Below are 20,963 nucleotides of genomic sequence, written 5' to 3'. Positions count from 1 at the left end.
AAGTTCAAACTACAATTCTTACGTCTCCTTCAGGAGGGGATTAAGAAACTTCAAACAGATTATCATACAGTAGTCTCCCCATATCCTGGGGGCTGTGGTACAAAACCAGTTGGATACCTGAAATCACAGATAGTACTGAACTCTATGTATACGATGTTTTTCCTATATGTACATACATATCTACAATGAAGTTTAATTTATAAATTAGCGAGAGAGCATGTGAATTGCCAGCTCACTACTCTTATACTTTGGGGCCATTGTTAAGTAAAATAAGGGCTACTTGAACACAAGTACCGTGATACCACAAGAGTAGATCTGATAAATGAGACGGCTGCTAAGTGACTAACAGGTGGGTAGTGAGTGTGGTGTGTGGATATGCTGGACAAAAGCATGATTCACCATCTAGGAGGGATGCAGCAGGATGCTGCAAGATTTCATCACACTACTCAGAACAGCACACAATTAAAACTTATCAATTGTTTATTTCTGGAATTTTCCATTTAACATTTTCAGACGGTGGTTGACCACAAGTAACTGAAACTGCAGAAACTGAAACCTCAAACAGAGTGGTCTGCTATACAGTCAAAACGGCTCAGGCTTTGCCGTTAGACATATTAAGTTCAAATGCCAGCTCTACCACCAACTGACCAAGGCATATAAAACAAACTACTGAATTGTGTTGTCACAGCATTCTCATCTGTCAAAGGTAACAGCACTTATCTTTTAGACTGCTTTTGGAAGAATTAAAGGCAACATGTGCTTATTTCCAACACTATGCCCAGTATATTAAAGGCACTTGATAAATTTAGCCATTATTATTAAAGGCAAATAGTGGAATTTTATTAGGGAAGCATCTAGTAACATGCGTGTGTGTGTGTGTGTTAAGTCACTTCAGTTGTGTCTGACTCTTTGCGACCCTAGGATTATAGCCCGCCAAGCTCCTCTGTCCATTGGATTCCCCAGGCACCGGAGAATTCTGGTATTCTCTAGAATACCAGAGTGGTTGCCATGCCTTCCTCTAGGGGATCTTCCCAACCCAGGGATCAAACCCGTCCCTCTTCTGTCTCTGCACTGGCAGGCGGGTTCTTTACCACAGAATGTATGCTACATTCTGTGTAGCATACACAGAATGACAAATTAGTATAGCAACAGCAGTCCCAAGAACACCAAAAGAAAAATAACAGGAAAGAAAAATAAATACTTATATACCTACATGAAAGCCAAGCCAGGCATACCATGGAAAAGAAATTTGGGCCTCCTTTTCTTCCATTAAAAAAAAAAAAATTCAGGTCAAGGTTTCTTCAATGACCTAGCAGGAAAAATTTGCTTCTAAAGCAGTACAGTCACTTCTTTTTTCCAATATATTGTAAAACAAAGATATGAAGTAGTGAGATATTATAATTGGTACCTAGGTGACAGAATTAAATCACTCTAGTCACTGAATCTTATACTACAGCTGTCATATAAAATGTGACACACAGAACCTGGGACATTCTAGACCTCTTAAGTCAACATTATACAATCATTTAATAAAAATTATACTCTATAATGCAAATAGTAAATTCTATAGTTCTTTCTGGTTAATGTAATAACATGTGGGAACAACTGCTCTAATTATATTTTTTCATACAATCAACCAATTAAGGTTCTACATTTTTTAAGTTACACAGTTAGCTAATACCAGTAAATACTGTCCTATAGGTATTTTATGTATTTCAGTTCAATGTAGGATATCCTCTAAATAAAATTTTACAAAACAAATTTATCTATTAAGGTCCTTATAAGTACACAGGGTGGAACTGTTTCAGACTTTCAAAGCTATGCTAGAAAAGCTTGCTGTTTCTACCCAGGTGTCTTGGTCTCTTTCTGCCACGTAAAAATCCTACTATCCTGATGCAGAGAAGATCATGTAAAATGGCTCTGAGAGGACAAGAGAGGGGGCCCAGCTCAGCATCTCATTATCCCTCACAAAGCAACAGGTACATTACTAAATCATCTTGGATTCACCAGATGAATAAGTACCAAATAAATACAACTAAACAACCCCAGTCAGCCCTGAAGGTAATAAAAGTAGGCAATCCTGCTGAATTCCTAACCCACAACATCATTAGACTCACTAAAACAACTGTTCTTTTAAGTCTGCAAGTTTTAGGTTTGTTACACAGCAATAGCTACTGCAGCCTTCACAAAATCTTATGGTCAAGAGAATTCAGTAAATTACGTATATACAAGACATGCACTGGCTTCACAGAAATGCTGAGGCAGAATATCATACAAACACACTGATATTTTAAAATCCAAGATGAAGGGCTAGGATATAAAGACGCTTAGCAGTATACAATGTCAAAGCTATGAAGAGAACCAAACATCTAGAAATTATCTCCTGCTTCAGTATCTGTGACACTGCATAGTTCAGTTTGCCTACAGAGCTCCATAAACATTATACTTCATATAATGCTCTACCTAGAGCTTCTTTTTCTCTTTATTGAAATCCTACCACTTTGTCTTTCGAAGTTTCTCTCAAACATCCCTCCCTCCCTCCTGCATCTTCTCTCCCTTTCTTAATATCTGCCTGCCCCCACTCCCACTAGGTACCACCATTACTTTTCATATGTCTTGTGGTATTTAACTTATTGTACTAAATTCTATAATTACTTTTTCTAGTACCCTGATAGAGAGTTTAAGCTACTTGAAGGCAGAGATTATGTGTTACTGATTTAGTCATTTTTCTTAACACCTGCCATAGCATATAAATACTAAAAATGTTTAAGCTGAAGAGTTATAATCTATTACTAGAGATCTCAGATTTAAAGACAAACACAATGCTTGATGTACCACAATGAAATCATTCTGAACATTACAAAGCAATCCTATTGTAATTCAATCTGTTCCTAATTATAAATAGTTGATAACCTTTCACTGCTACAAAACTATATACCCAGTTATCAAGTACATGTAGGAAAATCAAGTTTTCTATATATACCAGTAATAATCTGGAAAAAACTCCCCAAAATAAAGCAAAATACAAGAAAACTCATAGACTGTATTAACTATCAAAAAATTTTACAGAGACAGAAAAGAATATAATAGGTAAAAATACACATATATCTTTAAAAAAAAATTACTTGGCTGCTCTGGGTCTTAGTTGCAACAGCATGTGGGATCTACCTAGTTCCCTAAGCAGGGATTGAACCCGAGACCCCTGCATTGGCAGTGCAGACTCAGCCACTGGACACCAGGGAAGTTCCCACATGTAGCTTTTAAGTATAAAGGTAGTTCTGTAATAATTACAATTTGCCCTTATTTGATTAAAATCTCTATGAGATTAGGGTGGGAGGGAGAAGGATTCTTAACAAAATAATTCTCTAGTTATTCAAAAAGGAAAGATAAGAGTAAAGGAACCTTGATCCGATCCAAACCTCACATACAAAAATTTTTCAATTGCATCACAGACCCAAATGTAAAACCTGAAATTATAAAGTATCTAAAAGAAAACACAGGAGAAAACCTGGATGACCTTGGGTTAGGCAAAGCTCCCTTAGTTAAGACACAAAAAGCACAAATATAAAAGAAATAAATTATAAAGTGAACCTCATCAAAACTATCATGTTTTGCTGTGAAAAAGTGTAAAGGACAGTGTTAAGAGAATGAAAAGCCACAGAACTGGAGAACACATTTGCAAAAATACATATCTCATAAAGAACTTGTTCACAGAATACATAGAGAACTTTCACAATTCAGTAAGAAGAGAACACCCAATAACAGACAATCTGAACAGACAGTGCACCAAAAAGAGATAGGGATGGAAAATAAGCACATGAAAAGATGTTCAACATCACGAGTCATCAGGAATTGCAAATTAAAACCACAATGAAACACTACCACATGTCCACCAGGATGACTAAAATTTAGTAAACTGACAATAGCAATGGGCTGTGGGAATGAAAAATGAATGGTACAACCACTTTACAAAAGTCTGACAGTTCCTTATGAAGTCAAACATACACCGAGCCATGTGTGTGTATGCTCAGTCGTGTCTGACTCTTTGAGATCCCATGGACTGTCACCCACCAGGCTCTTCTGTCCATGGGATTTCCCAGGCAAGAATACTGGAGTGGGTTTCCCTTTCCTTTTCCAGGGGATTTTCTTGACCTGAGGATCCAACTTGTGTCTCTTGTGTTTCCTGCACTGACAGGTGGATTCTTCAGCACTGTACCACCTGGGACACCTGCACTTAGCCACACAACCAGAAAGTCTACTTCTAGGTATTTACTGAAGAGAAAGGAAACATATGCCCATTCCAAGATTTGTATGTGAATGTTTACAGCAGGCTTATTCATAATTATCAAAAACCAGGAATAATCCAAATGTCCATCAACTGGCAAATGGAAAAACAAAGTGCAGTGTATCCATTCAAAGGACTGCTAGAAACAGAAAAGATTGAATAGATTAATGGAACACCTCAAAAGGAATATACTAAGCGAAAAAAGCCAAATATGAAAAAATTAGATAGTTCAATTTAAATGACATTCTGGAAAAGGCAAAATCATTGGAACATAAAACAGATCAGTCCCAGACTGGAAGAAGTGGGAGAGTACTGAGTGGCAACAGGGAACTTTTTTTCTTAACTGAAGTGGAGTTGCTCTACAGTGTTGTGTTAATTTCACAACTATTGTTGCTGTACTTTGTGTACAGCAAAGAGACTCAATTTTATATATATGTATATATATTTTCATATTCTTTCCCATTATGGTCTAATCACAGAATACTGAATATAGTTAGTTTCCTGTGCTATACAGCAGGACCTTGTTTATCCATCTCGCACAGAACAGTCTGTTTCTGCTAATCCCAAACTCATCCCTTCCCCCTGGCAACCACAAGTCTGTTCTCTGTCTGTAAGTCTGTTTCTCTTTGGGAGATATTCATTTGTGTCATATGTTAGATTCCACATATAAATGACATCATATGCTATTTGTCTTTCAGATTAACTTCACTTAGTATAATCCTTACGTCCACCCATGTTGCTGCAAATGGCATTATTTTGTTCTTTCTAATGGCTGAGTAATATTCCATTGTAGTTACATACCATATCTTCTTTATCTAATCATCTGCTGATGGACATTTAGGTTGTTTCCAATCCTTAGCTATTGTAAATAGTGCTTCTATGAACATAAGGGTGCATTTATCTTTTCTAATTACAATTTTGTTATAATATGGTAATTGTGATCATTCAAGGTTAGTCCAACATTAAATCAGTATCACCCACACAGTTCATCTTTTCTGTTTCTCACGCCACCAATACCTGTCTCTTGTGCTCATCTGACAACCTACCCATTGTTGGCAAGCTGCTCGTCAACTTCTCATCTCATTATCACTTTTCTGCTGTTTTCACATTTGAAATAACCTGCGAAAACTTTCCTAAACTACAATCAGACATCTCTTCTGAGCAGGCAAAAACCGCTGAAATGTAGTGCAACTCATTCATTTCCCAAATTACAGAGTACCCAGAGGTTGAAGGCCTGACCTGAAACAAGATAATCACAGCCCCAGATTCCAGAGAGCTTACAGTCCAGTGAAGAAGACAATTAAACAAGAAACTGAAAACACAACCCTCAGAATGGGAAAAAAAAAATATTTGCAAATGAAGTAACTGACAAGGGGATTAATCTCCAAAACACACAAACATCCCAGGCAGCTCAGTATCACGAAAAGAAACAATCCAATAAAAAAAAAAAATGGACAAAAGGTCCAAACAGACATTTCTCCAGATAAGACATACAGATGATTAAAAAGCATATGAAAAGATGCTCAACGTCACTATTACAGAAATGCAAATCAAAACTGCAATGAAGTATTAATATTACCTCACATTGGTCAGAATGTCCATCACTAAAAAATCTAAAAACAATAAACACTGGAGAGGGTCTGGAGAAAAGGGAACCCTCCTACACTGTTGGTGGGAATGTAGAGCGATACAAGCAGTACGGAGGATAGTATGGAGGTTCCTCAAAAAGCTAAAAATAGGGCTACCACAGGATCCAGCAATCCCACTCCTGGGCATATATTGGGAGAAAACCGTAATTTGCAAATCTGAAAAGATGCAAGCACCACAGTGTTCACAGTAGCCAGGACATGGAAGCAACATTTAAATGTGCATCAAAAGAGGAATGGATAAAGAAGACATGGTACATATATACAATGGAGTATTATTCATCCATTAAAAAAAATGAAAGAATGCCATTTGCAGCATCATGGATAGATCTAGAGATTATCACAGTAAGTGAAGTCAGACAGAGAAAAACAAATACATGATATTGCTTAATGTAGAATCTAAAGGCTACAAATGAACTTACCTACAAAACAGAAACAGAAATACAATTACAGAAAACAAACTTATGGTTATTAGGAGGTAAGTGGGGTAGGGGGAGGAATACATTGGAAAATGGACTGACAGGCACACACTGCTATATGTAAAACAGAAAACTAATGAGGACCGACTGTAGAGCACAGGGCACTCTATTCAATACCTCTCTTAATGGTCTATATGGGAAAAAAAATCTAAAAAAGTGGATATACGTAAAACAGATTCACATATACCTGAAATTAACACCAAACTGTAAACCAACTATACTCCAATAAAAATTAAAAAAAAAAAAAAGTGAAGAAACTCAGGACAGGATGCAAAGAGACATGAGAAGAGACAGCAAGGAAACCTAATGTGGTTTAGAGTAGCAAAGGCATCTCTTTCAAGTTGAGTCTGAAAAGATGAGTATGTGGAGTAGAAGTGTGGAACTAGGGATGGAAGGATAATGGATGGAGAAAGTTCTAGGCAGCAAGGAGCACAGAGCAGAAGCTAAAGATTAAATGAGAATATAAATTATCCAGAACCTTAGAAGACATTTTAAAGAATTTTAACATTATCTTATAAACAAGAAAGTGACATGATCAAACACGCATTTAGATCCCTAGTTATAACTTAGGCTGTAGAATGAAGAATGAATTCAAATATCATAGATGTGAGGTACAGAACCCAATGCGGAAGGAGTTATACAATAATTTAGGTTAGAGCTAATTAGGTTTGAGATTAATTAGCCTTCAACTAATTCTAATAGAAAGGAAGGAGTAAAAGTAGATAGATGTGAAAGAGTGGCTAGAAGTGAAAAGACTTATCTTCAAGTCTGATAAAGGAGAAGTGCAGAATCAAGTTTTCAAACTTGAGCATTAAGATAAGGTGCATACACAGAAAGACAAATGTGGGTAAGGAAAAAAACTGAGGTGTGAACATATTAGTCTTACAGTTAGTTCTATGGAACATCTAATAGTGGTGATGTGAAGGAGACAACTGAATACACAGATCTAAAACTCTGGACTAAGCTAAAATTTGAGGAGTGCCAACAAGAGACACTAGAAAACTAACAGGGTCATGAACAAAGCCAGAGAGATTACTGTAAAACGGTTTTACATTAAGTAAAAAAGATAACTGTAAAAACTAAAGCAAATGTTAAAACGGCTACAGCAGAGATAAGGAAAATGGCAGGGGAGGCTAAAAGGGGAAGGACAAATGGAACGTAAATGGTTAAACTGAGGACCAGAGTAAAGGTAAAGGGACCATGTCTAATCTTGGGGTCTTCAGAAGCCTTTTCAAAACTGGACAGCGGGTTACCTGAGATCTAATGATCTTAGATTATTTACTCCTCACAGAAAAAGCCCTCCATGTACATATACAAAAGCACACACATGCTAACTGGACAAACTCTCCAATCTGCGTAACAACATTTTTAAACCTTATTCATGGACTCACTACTAATTTGAGATGCATCTGATAACAGAACTCTAACAGGGTACTTGCCTGCATCTTAAACTCACATTCATCTTTGTGGACCAGTTCTGTTACAGGGGTACCCAACATTTTTCAATAAATGCTCATTCTCTTCATCTGAAACCATATAACAACATGTAAATCCTGCTATATATTTGAAAACCATGATGTCCTATCACACATTCCCTCTTAAACTTTTTTTTGCCTTTTCATGTCCAGGAGTATCAATCATTTTACCACTAAAGTCACTTCAATTCTCTACTACAATTGTCTCAAATATTCCTGACTCTAATTTTCCCAGCTGACCCATCCTATACAATGCTACCAAATTAATGTCCCTAAAATACCAATTTGAATATATTATCCTCCTACTTAAACAATTTTTCATCAAAACCCAGTTCATTTACTTGGCAAACTATCTCAACAATGCAAAGTACAATTCTGGATCAAGGAGATATTGAAAACATAAACACAGTTTACACAGTAGTTTAGAGCTACATCTTTGAAGTCAAACTATCTAAAGACCTATTTTATATTCCTCAGCAAGTTACTTACTCTGAGCTTCCATAAAGCACTTTCAAAAGGTTACTATCTAACTAAACTCTAAAAATGTAAAATTTAAATCTATGTAAAGTATAGTATGGAGAAGGCAATGGCATCCCACTCTAGTGCTCTTGCCTGGAGAGTACAGTATAGTTCTAAGTTGCTAAGTATAGTTCTATAAATGGTAACTCTTGTCCTTATTACTGTTGTTTCTGTACTCAAGAAGTTTATATTCTAGCTCAAATTGCACCTAAGTACGCATTGCATCAGCTTGCAGTCTGTCTCAAAAAAGGCAGACAGAATTTATTAATTCTGATATTTTCATTATCCTCAAAAGAGAAAACTGAAAAATGCTATTTATTCCCTTAAGATATAAAGTTCATCAGCAAATTATGCCAGAAAATAAATCAAGGACATGCGCTTTCCAGAATATTACTTCACATGTCAAAGCAGACAAAGTGGCTCTGAATTAAATAATATGTAAAGAAAATATATATATCTGTTCTTTAAAAAAGCTGACAAGAACAGCTACTGAAATTTACACTGCGAAGAGGACAGATAAAAGTAATTTCTTAATGAAAAAGTACTATTTACTTTCTTTAATCAGATACAAGGCAAAGATCATAAAATGGCTAAAACAATAGCTGTTGTGAAGGAACTAACATAATCAAATTAATAAACAGGAACTCATATAGGCATATACTCAATTCATATTAACCCAAAGAGGACATAATGGAATAGAGATTATAATTTTGAAATATATATATTTAACCCTATTAATGTTACAGTTATTATGTTTAAAAAAACAAGGCTTTTCTACTATACTTGATAAAGGCTTGAAAAGAACAAAAAAGACAGAGAAATTGGAAAACATAAACTAAATGAAATGCAAGCACTAAATATAAAAAGGAAAAAGGCAAACAAACTACACTCATCATAGTCTAATTGCCTTTAAGTAGAGTTGTTCATTAGAAATCACATCTGGAGCTTTAGAGAAAAAAACACCACCACCACCGGGGCATTTGTTATTTTTCAGAAAATTCCAAGATAACTCAAATGTGCATCTGGAAAATAGGAAACTAAGATGTATATAGTATTACTGACTAAACTCCAGATTTTGTTCAAATTTCACAACTTTTTATGCTACTGTCCATTATTTTGTTCTCATAACTTGACCAAGTTTCCACATTTTATTTAGTTGCATTGAGCAGCTTCAGCTGCATGCAACAAATGCTGATAAAACTCTTTTCATTTTTATCCTGTTACAAACATTTTCTGATTTTCTTTGTTATGGCTTCTTAGATACAGACATCATTTAAAGGTGGACATTTAATTTCCAAACACATGGGTTTTTTAAGCATCTTTGGTGTTAATTTCACATTTAAATGCTTTCATTTTTATAATCACCCACTGTGGTTTTTGGTCTTTTAACTTTACTGAGGTTTTTTTCAATAGCTAAGTCAAAGATCTCTCTGGGTAAATGTCACATTGCTGGAAAAATGTGGGTTTATTTCAAATATCTTTTGATACTGATTTCTAACATAATTCCACAGTGATATGAGAAGCAGGCTCTGTATGATATCAATACCTTTAGACCATGAAATATTTGCACCTTGCTTTATGTCCCTGGATATGTTCCAGTGTCTCCTGGTTTACAGTCAATGGGAACTTGAATAGAATTTGTATCCTGCTGTTGTGTGAAAATTCTATACATCTTAATTATGTTGAATTGGGTCCCAGTGCTTTTACTATATCCTTCTACTTTTCTATTCATATCTATTACCTTTGGAGAGTCTGATATTGAAACTCCGACTAAAAATCTTTATTTGTCTACTTAAAAATATTGTAATATATATTGGAACTATATGTAACTTTGTTCTGTATGTTCCAAGTTTCCTGTAAATGTGTTATCAAACTTTCATAATTTAAAAAATAATTTTTATAAAGTCAATAGGGGCTGTTTATTTTTGGTTCATTTACCAATACTGTAACAGATTATCAATTACAGTAACCAGATGATAACAATCAATATTTAAATAAAAGCATTCTGAAAGCAGTTTTCCAAAATTTAAACTATTATGAATTAAGAATTCAAGAAAGGTATTTACCATAAGATTCTATTCATATCGACGGATTTACAGTATTTACCTTGGCACACAAAGCACCCAAAGTATATAAAAATAGACAGCCAAATTTTAACCTAAATATAAGAGTAGCAATTTACTCTGAATTTACCACCCCCAAAACTAATTTATTTTTTATTTAGAAATAGTTTGGCATCATTTTAACCCCCAATGAAATGGCTAAAAAATAGAGGAAAACAATAGAATGGGAAAGACTACAGATCTCTTCAAGAAAATAAGACATACCAAGGGAACTTTTCATGCAAAGATGGGCTCAATAAAGGACAGAAATGGTATGGACCGCACAGAAGCAGAAGATATTAAGAAGAGGTGACAAGAATACACAGAAGAACTGTACAAAAAAGATCTCACAACCCAGATATTCACAATGGTGTGATCACTCACCTAGAGCCACACATCCTGGAATGTGAAATCAAGTGGGCCTTAGAAAGCATCACTACGAACAAAGCTAGTGGAGGTGATGGAATTCCAGTTGAGCTATTTCAAATCCTAAAAGATGATGCTGTGAAAGTGCTGCACTCAATATGCCAGCAAATTTGGAAAACTCAACAGTGGCCACAGGACTGGAAAAAGTCAGTTTTCATTCCAATCCCAAAGAAAGGCAATGCCAAAGAATGCTCAAACTACCACACAATTGCACTCATCTCACATGCTAGTAAAGTAATGCTCAAAATTCTCCAAGCCAGGCTTCAGCAATACGTGAACCGTGAACTTCCAGATGTTCAAGCTGGTTTTAGAAAAGGCAGAGGAACCAGAGATCAAATTGCCAACATCCACTGGATCACTGAAAAAGCAAAAGAGTTCCAGAAAAACATCTATTTCTGCTTTATTGACTATGCCAAAGCCTTTGACTGTGTGGATCACCACAAACTGTGGAAAATTCTGAAAGAGATGGGAATACCAGATCACCTGGCCTGCCTCTTGAGAAACCTGTATGCAGGTCAGGAAGCAACAGTTAGAACTGGACATGGAACAACAGACTGATTCCAAATAGGAAAAGGAGTATGTCAAGGCTGTATATTGTCACACTGCTTATTTAACTTTTATGCAGAGTACATCATGAGAAACACTGGGCTGGATGAAGCACAAGCTGGAATCAAATTGCCAGGAGAAATATCAATAACCTCAGATATGCAGATGACACCACCCTTATGGCAGAGAGTGAAGAGGAACTAAAGAGCCTCTTGATGAAAGTGAAAGAGGAGAGTGAAAAAGTTGGCTTAAAGCTCAACATTCAGAAAACTAGGAAAATGGCATCTGGTCCCATCACTTCATGGCAAATAGATGGGGAAACAGTGGAAACAGTGACTGACTTTATTTTTTAGGGCTCCAAAATCACTGCAAATGGTGACCTGAGCCATGAAATTAAAAGACGCTTGCTCCTTGGAAGGAAAGTTATGACCAACCTAGATAGCATATTGAAAAGCAGAGACATTACTTTGTCAACAAAGGTCCATCTAGTCAAGGCTATGGTTTTTCCAGTAGTCGTGTATGGATGTGAGAGTTGGACTATAAAGAAAGCTGAGTGCCAAAGAATTGATGCTTTTGAACTGTGGTATCGGAGAAGACTCTTGAGAGTCCCCTGGACTGCAAGGAGATCTGACCAGTCCATCTAAAGGAGATCAGTCCTGGGTGTTCATTGGAAGCTGAGGCTGAAGCTGAAAACTCCAATATTTTAGCCACCTGATGTGAAGAGCTGACTCCTTTGAAAAGACCCTGATGCTGGGAAAGACTGAGGGCAGGAGGAGAAGGGGACAACAGAGGATGAGATGGTTGGATGGCATCACCGACTCAATGGACATCAGTTTGGGTAAACTCCGGGAGATGGTGATGGACAGGGAGGCCTGGCGTGTTGCAGTTCATGGGATCACAAAGAATTGGACACGACTGAGAGACTGAACTGAACTGAAATGGCTAATTCAAGCAGGGATCATGAAGTAATACTAAAGTCATTAGGTAAAAGACAATTGGCAAAGTAAGTATTTGCAAAGTTTCACCCCACAGATTATAAACTAAATACAAGGTGAAAAATAAACGATTAAAATGGTGACACTGGTCATCTCAACCAAGTGATTAAATGTAACATGATTACTTACAGCAAAATCTGAATATTGCAGGCCTCCTGATGGGCTACAATACGAAGCACATCTGTGAAATATTCTTACCAAATCTATTTAATCTGAAATCAATCATGCCTTTAAACCTCACTTTCAGTTTATAAGAAATACAAAGGAACAAATTCAATACTACCACAATAAAGCAACTCTTTAAAAATCATAAAAATAGAAAAATCTATAACAAATATCTTAAACTAGTATTTTCAAAAAGTCAACTTATCATATAAAAAAGTAACCAGAATAATTTTAGATTAAAAAAAGAAAACAGAAAATGTTTCAGTACAATGAGGGGTTTGAGGGAAATTGGAAGAATTTGTAAATGGACTGGCTATATTAAGTTTCTTAACTGTTCTATTATTATGGTTATGTAGTTAATTGTAGGACATGAGGGCTGGAATATTTAAGAATGTAGTGTCATGATGTCTACAATTCAGTTTCAAATGATTCAGTGAAAATATATGATAAAATATTAACAGAAGGAACGCAGTAAGGAAAACTATACAATATCATCATGTTCTTTCAACTTCTCTGAATTCTAAATTTTTTCATAATAAAAAGTTAGGGGAAAAATAATTTGTAAAAATAAAGTTCATCTTTACTCTCTTCCTGTTATCACAGTCTAAAAGGAAAAAAAATCAAGTTAACTGTGTAAAAAAGTAGGCTCAGATCTTAGCAGAGACAGGGTTGATTCAAATTCTTCACACATTAGCTATGCAATTCTGAAAAAGATAAACAAATCTCCAAGTATTAATGGAAAAATATTAAGCTAACACCATGGTACCCGATAAGCACTCAGTAAAAGCCTTTTCTTTCTCCCACCAAACCCCTCATTTTTTTTTCCCCCTATACTGATGTGGTTGAATGCACACTGACTTTGCAAGTATCTACATCAATTAGCTGTTATTGGAGTTTGTTTTCTTACTTATTTAGTTTTCAGATACTACAGAGTTAACCTTAAAAATAACAACAATAAAACAACAAACCTAACCTAACATCTGGGGACTGCTGATGAAAATGTAAAATGGTGCGACTGATATAAAAAATACTTATGGGCAAATATAAATGTAACAATAATAATAATAAAATTATTATAGCATTCAACAATTCTACTTCTGAGGTATACACCCAAAAGAATTGAAAGCAGAGATTCAATTGGGTATCTGTACACCCTGCTCATAGCAGCATTATTCATTATAGCCAAAAAAACAGAAGAACTCAGGCATCTATCAAAGAATGAATGCATAAACCCAATGTGTTATATACATATAATGGAATATTACTCAGCCTTCAGAAAGGAAATTCTGACACATGCTGCAACATGGATGAACTCTGAAGACATTATGCTAAATGAAGTAAGTCTGTCACAAAAGGACAAATACTTCGATTCCACTCATACGAGGTACTTAAGAGTTATCACATTCAGACAGACACAAAGTAGAATGGTGGTGGGCTGGGGCTGGGGTGAGCAGTGGGGAAGAGAAAGAGGAGTAATTCTTTAAAGGGTATGGAGTTTCAATTTGGCAAGAAGAAAAAAGTTCTGAAAATGGCTGGTGCAGTGGTGGTAGTTGTATAACAATTTGAGTGTACTTAATGCAGTAAACTATACACTTAAGTATGACTAAAACTCTTGTATGCAAGACAGCAAATGAGACACAGATGTATAGAACAGTCTTCTGGACTCCGTGGGAGAGGGCGAGGGCGGGATGGTTTGGGAGAACGGCACTGAAACATGTAGAATATCATATGTGAAACAAACCGCCAGTCCAGGTTCGATGCAGGATACAGGATGCTCGGGGCTGGTGCACTGGGATGACTCAGAGGGATGGTATGGGGAGGGACATGGGAGGGGGGTTCAGGATGGGGAACACGTGTACCCCCGTGGCAGATTCATGTCAACGTATGGCAAAACCAATACAATATTGTAAAGTAATTAGCCTCCAAAAATTAAATTATTAATTTAGAAAAAAGAATGTTAATTTCATGTTCTGTGTATTTTACTAGCATTTTGAAAAATAATTTTTGAAAAAGAATCTAAAAAATACATAAGCTTATTTATTTCAGGAGATACTGAAATACTGTTTCTGATAGTTTGGGAGTGGAAGAAAACTGCAGTCTTTAAAGTATTTGTTAAGTCACTCAGTCATGTCCAACTCTTTGCAGCCCCAGGGACTGTAATCCGCCAGGCTCCTGTGCCTATGGAATTTTCCAGGCAAGAATACTGGAGTGGCTTGCCATTTCCTACTCCAGAGTATCTTCCTGACCCAGAGATCCAATCCACATCTCTTAGGACTCCTGCATTGGCAGGCAGATTCTTTACCACTAGCACCACCTAGGAAGCCCCTCTTTAAAGTACCAATATATATACTGAATTGTTGAAATTTTACAAGCATTATTCTATAATGAAAAGAAAATTCAATGCTAATTATCTGGGGGTCAATGATATATATTCAGCATATGCTTTAAAATACTTGAGCAAAAAACAAACAGAAGTAGAGGAGAAGTAACAAAGCATGAATTGTAAATTGTTGGTAACTGTTGAAAACAGGATGATGGATAGACCCAGAAGACATATGGCTCTGGTTTCCTTAGTATTAAATTTTTTCATGATAAAAAGTTAAATATTTTCAACCTACAATTCAAAAAAATAATATGTATAAAGTTTAAAGTATTTAAAATAATGTTTAAAGAAATAAAAAATTACTTTTGTTGGTAAGAATGTACTTTTATTATTAATTCTCCTTAATGACACACACACAAAAATTTTACAGAAGCCACAATTATTTCATCAGAATTCTTTTTACTGTAGCTCAGTCGCTCAGTCATGTCTGACTCTTTGCAACTCCATGGACTGCAGCAAGCCAGGCCTCCCTGTCCATCACCAACTCCCAGAGCTTACTCAAACTCATGTCCATTGAGTCGGTGACACCATCCAACCATCTCATCCTCTGTCATCCCCTTCTCCTCCTGCCTTCAATCTTTCCCAGCATCAGGGTCTTTTCCAACAAATCCGTTCTTCACATCAAGGGGCCAAAGTATTGGAGTTTCAGCTTCAGCATCAGTCCTTCCAATGAATATTCAGGACTGATCTCCTTTAGGATGGACTGGTTGGATCTCCTTGCAGTCCAAGGGACTCTCAAAAGTCTTCTCCAATACCACAGTTCAAAAGCATCAATTCTTCGGTGCTCAGCTTTCTTTATAGTCCAACTCTCACATCCATACATGACTACTGGAAAAACCATAGCTTTGACTAGACAGACCTTTGTTGGCAAAGTAATGTCTCTGCTTTTTAATATACCAAGTTGGTCATAGCTTTTCTTCCAAGGAGTAAACGTCTTTAATTTCATGGCTGCAGTCACCATCTGCAATGATTTTGGAGCCCCCAAAAACAGTCTCTCATTGTTTCCATTGTTTCCCCATCTATTTGCCATGAAGTGATGGGACCAGATGCCATGATCTTAGTTTTCTGAATGTTGAGTTTTAAACCAACTTTTTCACTCCCCTGTTTCACTTTTATCAAGAGGCTCTTTAGTTCTTCTTTGCTTTCTGCCATAAGGGTGGTGTCATCTGCATATCTGAGGTTATTGATATTTCTCCTGGCAATCTTGATTTACTCTAAAACCAAGTACTATTTTTTCAATATCCTATTTATATAGTTTATCTGTAATTTGAAATTTTTTTTTGATAGAAATGTGTTTGTTTATTTGGAATTTAAATTACACTGGTGAACCTGTATTTAATCTAGCTATCTTGCTGCTGTTGCTGCTAAGTCGCTTCAGTCATGTCCGACTCTGTGCAGCCCCATAGATCGCAGCCCACCAGGCTCCCCCATCCCTGGGATTCTCCAGGCAAAAACACTGGAGTGGGTTACCATTTCCTTCTCTAATGCATGAAAGTGAAAAGTGAAAGTGAAGTCGCTCAGTCGTGTCTGACTCTTAGCGACCCCATGGACTGTAGCCCACCAGGCCCCTCCATCCATGGGATTTCCAGGTAAGAGTACTGGAGTGGAGTGCCATTGCCTTCTCCATAATTTGAAATTTTTAATTCATTTGAGGATGGTGAAAAATGAATGAGTTACTGTTAACTGTAATATAAACTTCTGAAATATAAACTTCTTTGAACAAGTTAGTACGGCTCATACTAATACCAAAAATTCTCAGAAACCTGGATACCAATGGGAAAACTATATAGGTTATACCTACCCATGAATTAAGTGAAACTAAATGTCTCCAATGTCTTCTATAGGAAAGAAGAGTTAGGGACTAACATCCCTATAAATGCCTACAATATGCCAGGTTCATGTAATTTCACACTGTGAAAAGGAATATCTATAGTAACAGAAGAGTATGAGCTCAAAAAGATTAAGTCATTTCACTAGTGTCCCACAAATAGGCACAAATCAAAATTAAGGCTAAAATTTAAGATCTTTTCTTGAAAAACAGACCCTAACGATAAAGGGAAGAAAAAAAAATTCTAAAATATAAATTCCATTTTTAATATAACTATGTGAAATTATAATTGTAACCTGAAATACAACTTACAAAGATAGAAAGCCGATGGTGGAATAAATGACCTGGCATAATGAAAGAAGGTTAATACAAATCCCTATAGAAAGAAATAATAAGAAACAACTCTGTTTACACCACAGTACCTCAGAAAGGCTTAGAAATTTGAGGTGCTGGGAGAGGCAAGATGACAGAACCATACTGCCTCACCCTCCCACCTCTCCACACGCCCCTCTCCCCCTCACACACACACTCCTAAGGGAATGAGAGGTATTCCGCAAAACTGAATAAAGAGTGTGGCTCCAGTCTCAGGGATGCCACACACAGAAAAAGGGAAAAATGACATGCTGGTATGAAAACAAGCAGATAAACTGAAAATTTATAAATCAGTGAGATTTGTAGCTTTCTTCTCATATCCGGCATTAGAACCCTAACATCAAAACTCATTACTTCTGCCAATCCTCTCCTCTCTCCATTATCCCATTTATATAGATGAACAGAAAAATGAAGGAAGAAACTGAAAAAGCCTTCTTACCCACCACCTAGAGGAAAACAGACAAAGAAAAGATAAAAAACAAGGGAGTTCATTAGTCACTAAGCTATGAGAGGGCTTCCCAGGTGGCTCAACAGTAAAAAAAATTCTGCCTGCGAATGCTAGAGACACAGATTCAATCCCTGGATCGGGAAGAACCCCTGTAGGAGCAAATGGCAACTCACTCCAGTATTCTTGCCTGGAAAATCCCATGGACAGAGAAGCCTGGGGGGCTACACAGTCTATGGGTTGCAAAGAGTCAGACAGGACTTAGTGACTGGGCACTCACACATGCTCATGCGTGCCCAGTGAGCTTTCAATCATTCTCCTGATTATACAGGACTGCTAAGGATCATACAGATCTGAAGAAAGCTCTGAGCAAAAAGAAAGAGACCAAAACAAACAGAAAAAAAAGTTAGAGGAAGCAGATACAATGCAAGGCATGGAAGAACATGCCAAAGAAACTGTAATTAATATCCTTGAAGAGGTAACAGAAGATGCTGTACCTGTGAAAAAGAAATAAAATGCTATAATACGGACAGAGAAGAGTTCATAAAACATTTTTTTAAAAAAAGACATCTGAAATTTTAAAACTTGGTTAAAGGATTGAAATCTCCCAAATAGTACAGATGACAGCTGTTTGGAGATCAAAGTTCTCAACGTCAATACTGGAAGCCAGGCAATAAGGTAACACTTCCAAACTTTTAAGGGAAAATAATTTCCAATACAGAAATCTCTCAACAGTCCAACCGTCAAGTGTGAGGGTAGAAATAAACCTTCCCAAGCCAAAATGAAGGAACAAACCAAAAGGAAGGCATGGGATCCAGGAAAAAAGGACTCAACAAAAGTGAAACAAACTCCCAGAATGTCCCAAGATGACAGCTTTGAGGCAGGCTTAAACACAGAACAAACCAGAATAAAGCGGGAAGAAAGACAGCTATAGAAGGGATGACTACAGGAATAAATGGAACTGCTAAGTTTATCTGACAGATTTGACCATGTGGAAAATTGTACTGAGAAGCATTTTATAGAGCTGCTAGAGGGCAGAGAGAGACAAACCTTAGCAAATGAAAAAACAAAGTATGGAAAACAAAAGGTTACACGATAAAATAAAAATCACAGTAAACTACTATCTCACCAGTGACAAATATTTGGTCAGAATAATTCAGGTTAAGAGTATATAAGAATACTCTTAACCTGAATTTAATCTAAAATTGCAGAATAAGAGTATTAGAAAGATAAAGAAAAAGCCTAGTTTGAAAAATCTTTGAACATCTATCCCTTTAAAATCACTGATATTTACATATATCAAATTATTCAATTCTAAGGAAAGCCTCTATTTTCATTAAATTCTGTAACTACACTTTCAAGGCAAAAAATTAGTGAAATGCCCTGATTTTGTCTTGGGATCCTTTGCAAGGTCATTCTTAAGGAAGTAAGTTAATAAAGGCAAAGCAAAAATGCTAACAAAAATCAGAAAATTAATACAAGTTTTATTGGTTACCAGATTCAGTTAAAGCAGCTTACTATCTAGTAATATGCCTGTTCTATTTTTTGCTATAAGTTAAATGGCGGACACCAGCAAATATTCATTTTTATCTTCTACACTTATCAGTTAATAATTTATTCAGTCTTACAGGAAAATGGGCTGTGACCTCTTTAGTAGATTACGTCTTTATACAGCAAAACTTGGTTATTCATAGTTTTAAAAATCTACGATGTTTTCCACTTTTTATAAGAAAGAAATTTAACTTTTACTTGATGACTCAGGCTATCATGCAAGTCAGCTCCAGCACTATGACAAGATGGCCTCAGAGTTTTTAGGTGTGTGAGGCATCAGTCCTTATACTTAATGGACCTAGACTGGTAAATTTTTATAATCCCCCTGTCCATCACTTTTAACTTTCAGATATGCTGTCAACGGATATGTCCTCAATCTGGACTGACCCATCTTTTATAAAGGGTTTAAAAAAAAATCATGCTTCTGACTCAAGTAACATTAAAATGCCCTACTTTTCACACACACACATACACACACTTTCATTTAATCCAAATAACTTCTGCTGGAATGGTAGCCAATGTGAAAATGCAGCAGTTCTGACTGAAAACTTATAAAAAAAAAATTCTACTAATAAATACAGGAGCTTAATTGTTTAATGGAGTTTGGGGGCTCGATCAGATTTTCATCATGAAATTTACCATCAAGACACTAAAAGCAATCCTCCTCACTGACTTAGTTTTTTCTCTATAAAAACAGCATTTCCATCCAAGAAAGAGAAGAAAATTTTACCATAGTGTTACTATCTAGTCACTACTCAAAAAACCTATAAATCATGAAAAAACATCTTAATGTAAAAGCTATCATTGCTTATATTCAGGCTTAACAATGTAAGCTATAGCCTTCAACAGAGGATTCTAAATGCAATTTAAGATTAGAAAACATTTTCTTTAACAGCCATTTCACTTTAAAAGTGATTTATGTGCTCCATTTTTTGAATCAGAATTATTAAAGAATGCTTATTTATTTTCAGCCATTCCATGTCATATCCATATTCACTTCCTCAAAAAACTTAGAAGTGCAATTACACTGTTTACACATTACAAGTAAGACTAATATTGAGCTGTAAACGCGGACTTCCAGGCACTTTCAACTTTTAAACATAATTATTCAAACAAAATTGCTTTAAAACAAAAATCACCTAAAATCTCAGACTAAAAGTAGTATAAATCCCATCCTCAAAACCACTTTTCTAGAAACAAAACTCTCCAAAGCTGTGAGATCCTTTATCTTGTGCCAGAGTACCTGATGGCTATGCTGAGATATCAAAAATGTACTACAGGCAGACCATCGACGTAACACTGTTGTTACATACTCATGTGCAGCATTTTGTAAAACTGTGAAAAAATACAGAGAACTTTTCATGATCTAAGGTACCATTAGATTAGTAATGTTAAAAGTGCTTGACATTTCGTTTTTTTCCTAAAACATACTTTGACAATACCGTGTACCAATGTACATTTATAATAAAGATCATTACATGCTTTCAGCTTTTGATCACATAAAAACCTAATTTTCAACCAGTCTCCACGTGTACCACTCTCAAAACATTGTGCATGAAATGGCTAAACGGGACTATTTTACAAAAATACTTTCTGAAAATTATATATGCTTAGCCTACATTTTAAAAGAAGACAGTGTAGTCCTGTCTGCAAAGACTGCTTAAGAATGTGCCTTTCTCACAAGAGCGTAAAGCAATTATCCTCCATTTAAAAATAAATTAAAAAAAAAAAATAAAGAGTAAAGAA

General features: G+C 36.0%; 1 protein-coding gene across 1 annotated transcript in view; it reads right to left on the bottom strand.

Moving 5' to 3' along the window:
• RSBN1L (round spermatid basic protein 1 like) overlaps positions 1 to 20,963 on the bottom strand; it is an 87,172-nt gene that overhangs the window by 64,868 nt on the left and 1,341 nt on the right. The gene's annotated exons all lie outside the window — the stretch shown is intronic.

This window comes from Bos grunniens, chromosome 4 (genome assembly GCF_055505025.1).
Source record: "Bos grunniens cultivar Pamir isolate PY7600 chromosome 4, Bosgru_T2T1.0, whole genome shotgun sequence".
NCBI lineage: Eukaryota > Metazoa > Chordata > Mammalia > Artiodactyla > Bovidae > Bos > Bos grunniens.
The sequence above is the reverse complement of the archived record's forward strand: the minus strand, read 5'-3'. Positions and strand labels throughout refer to the sequence as shown.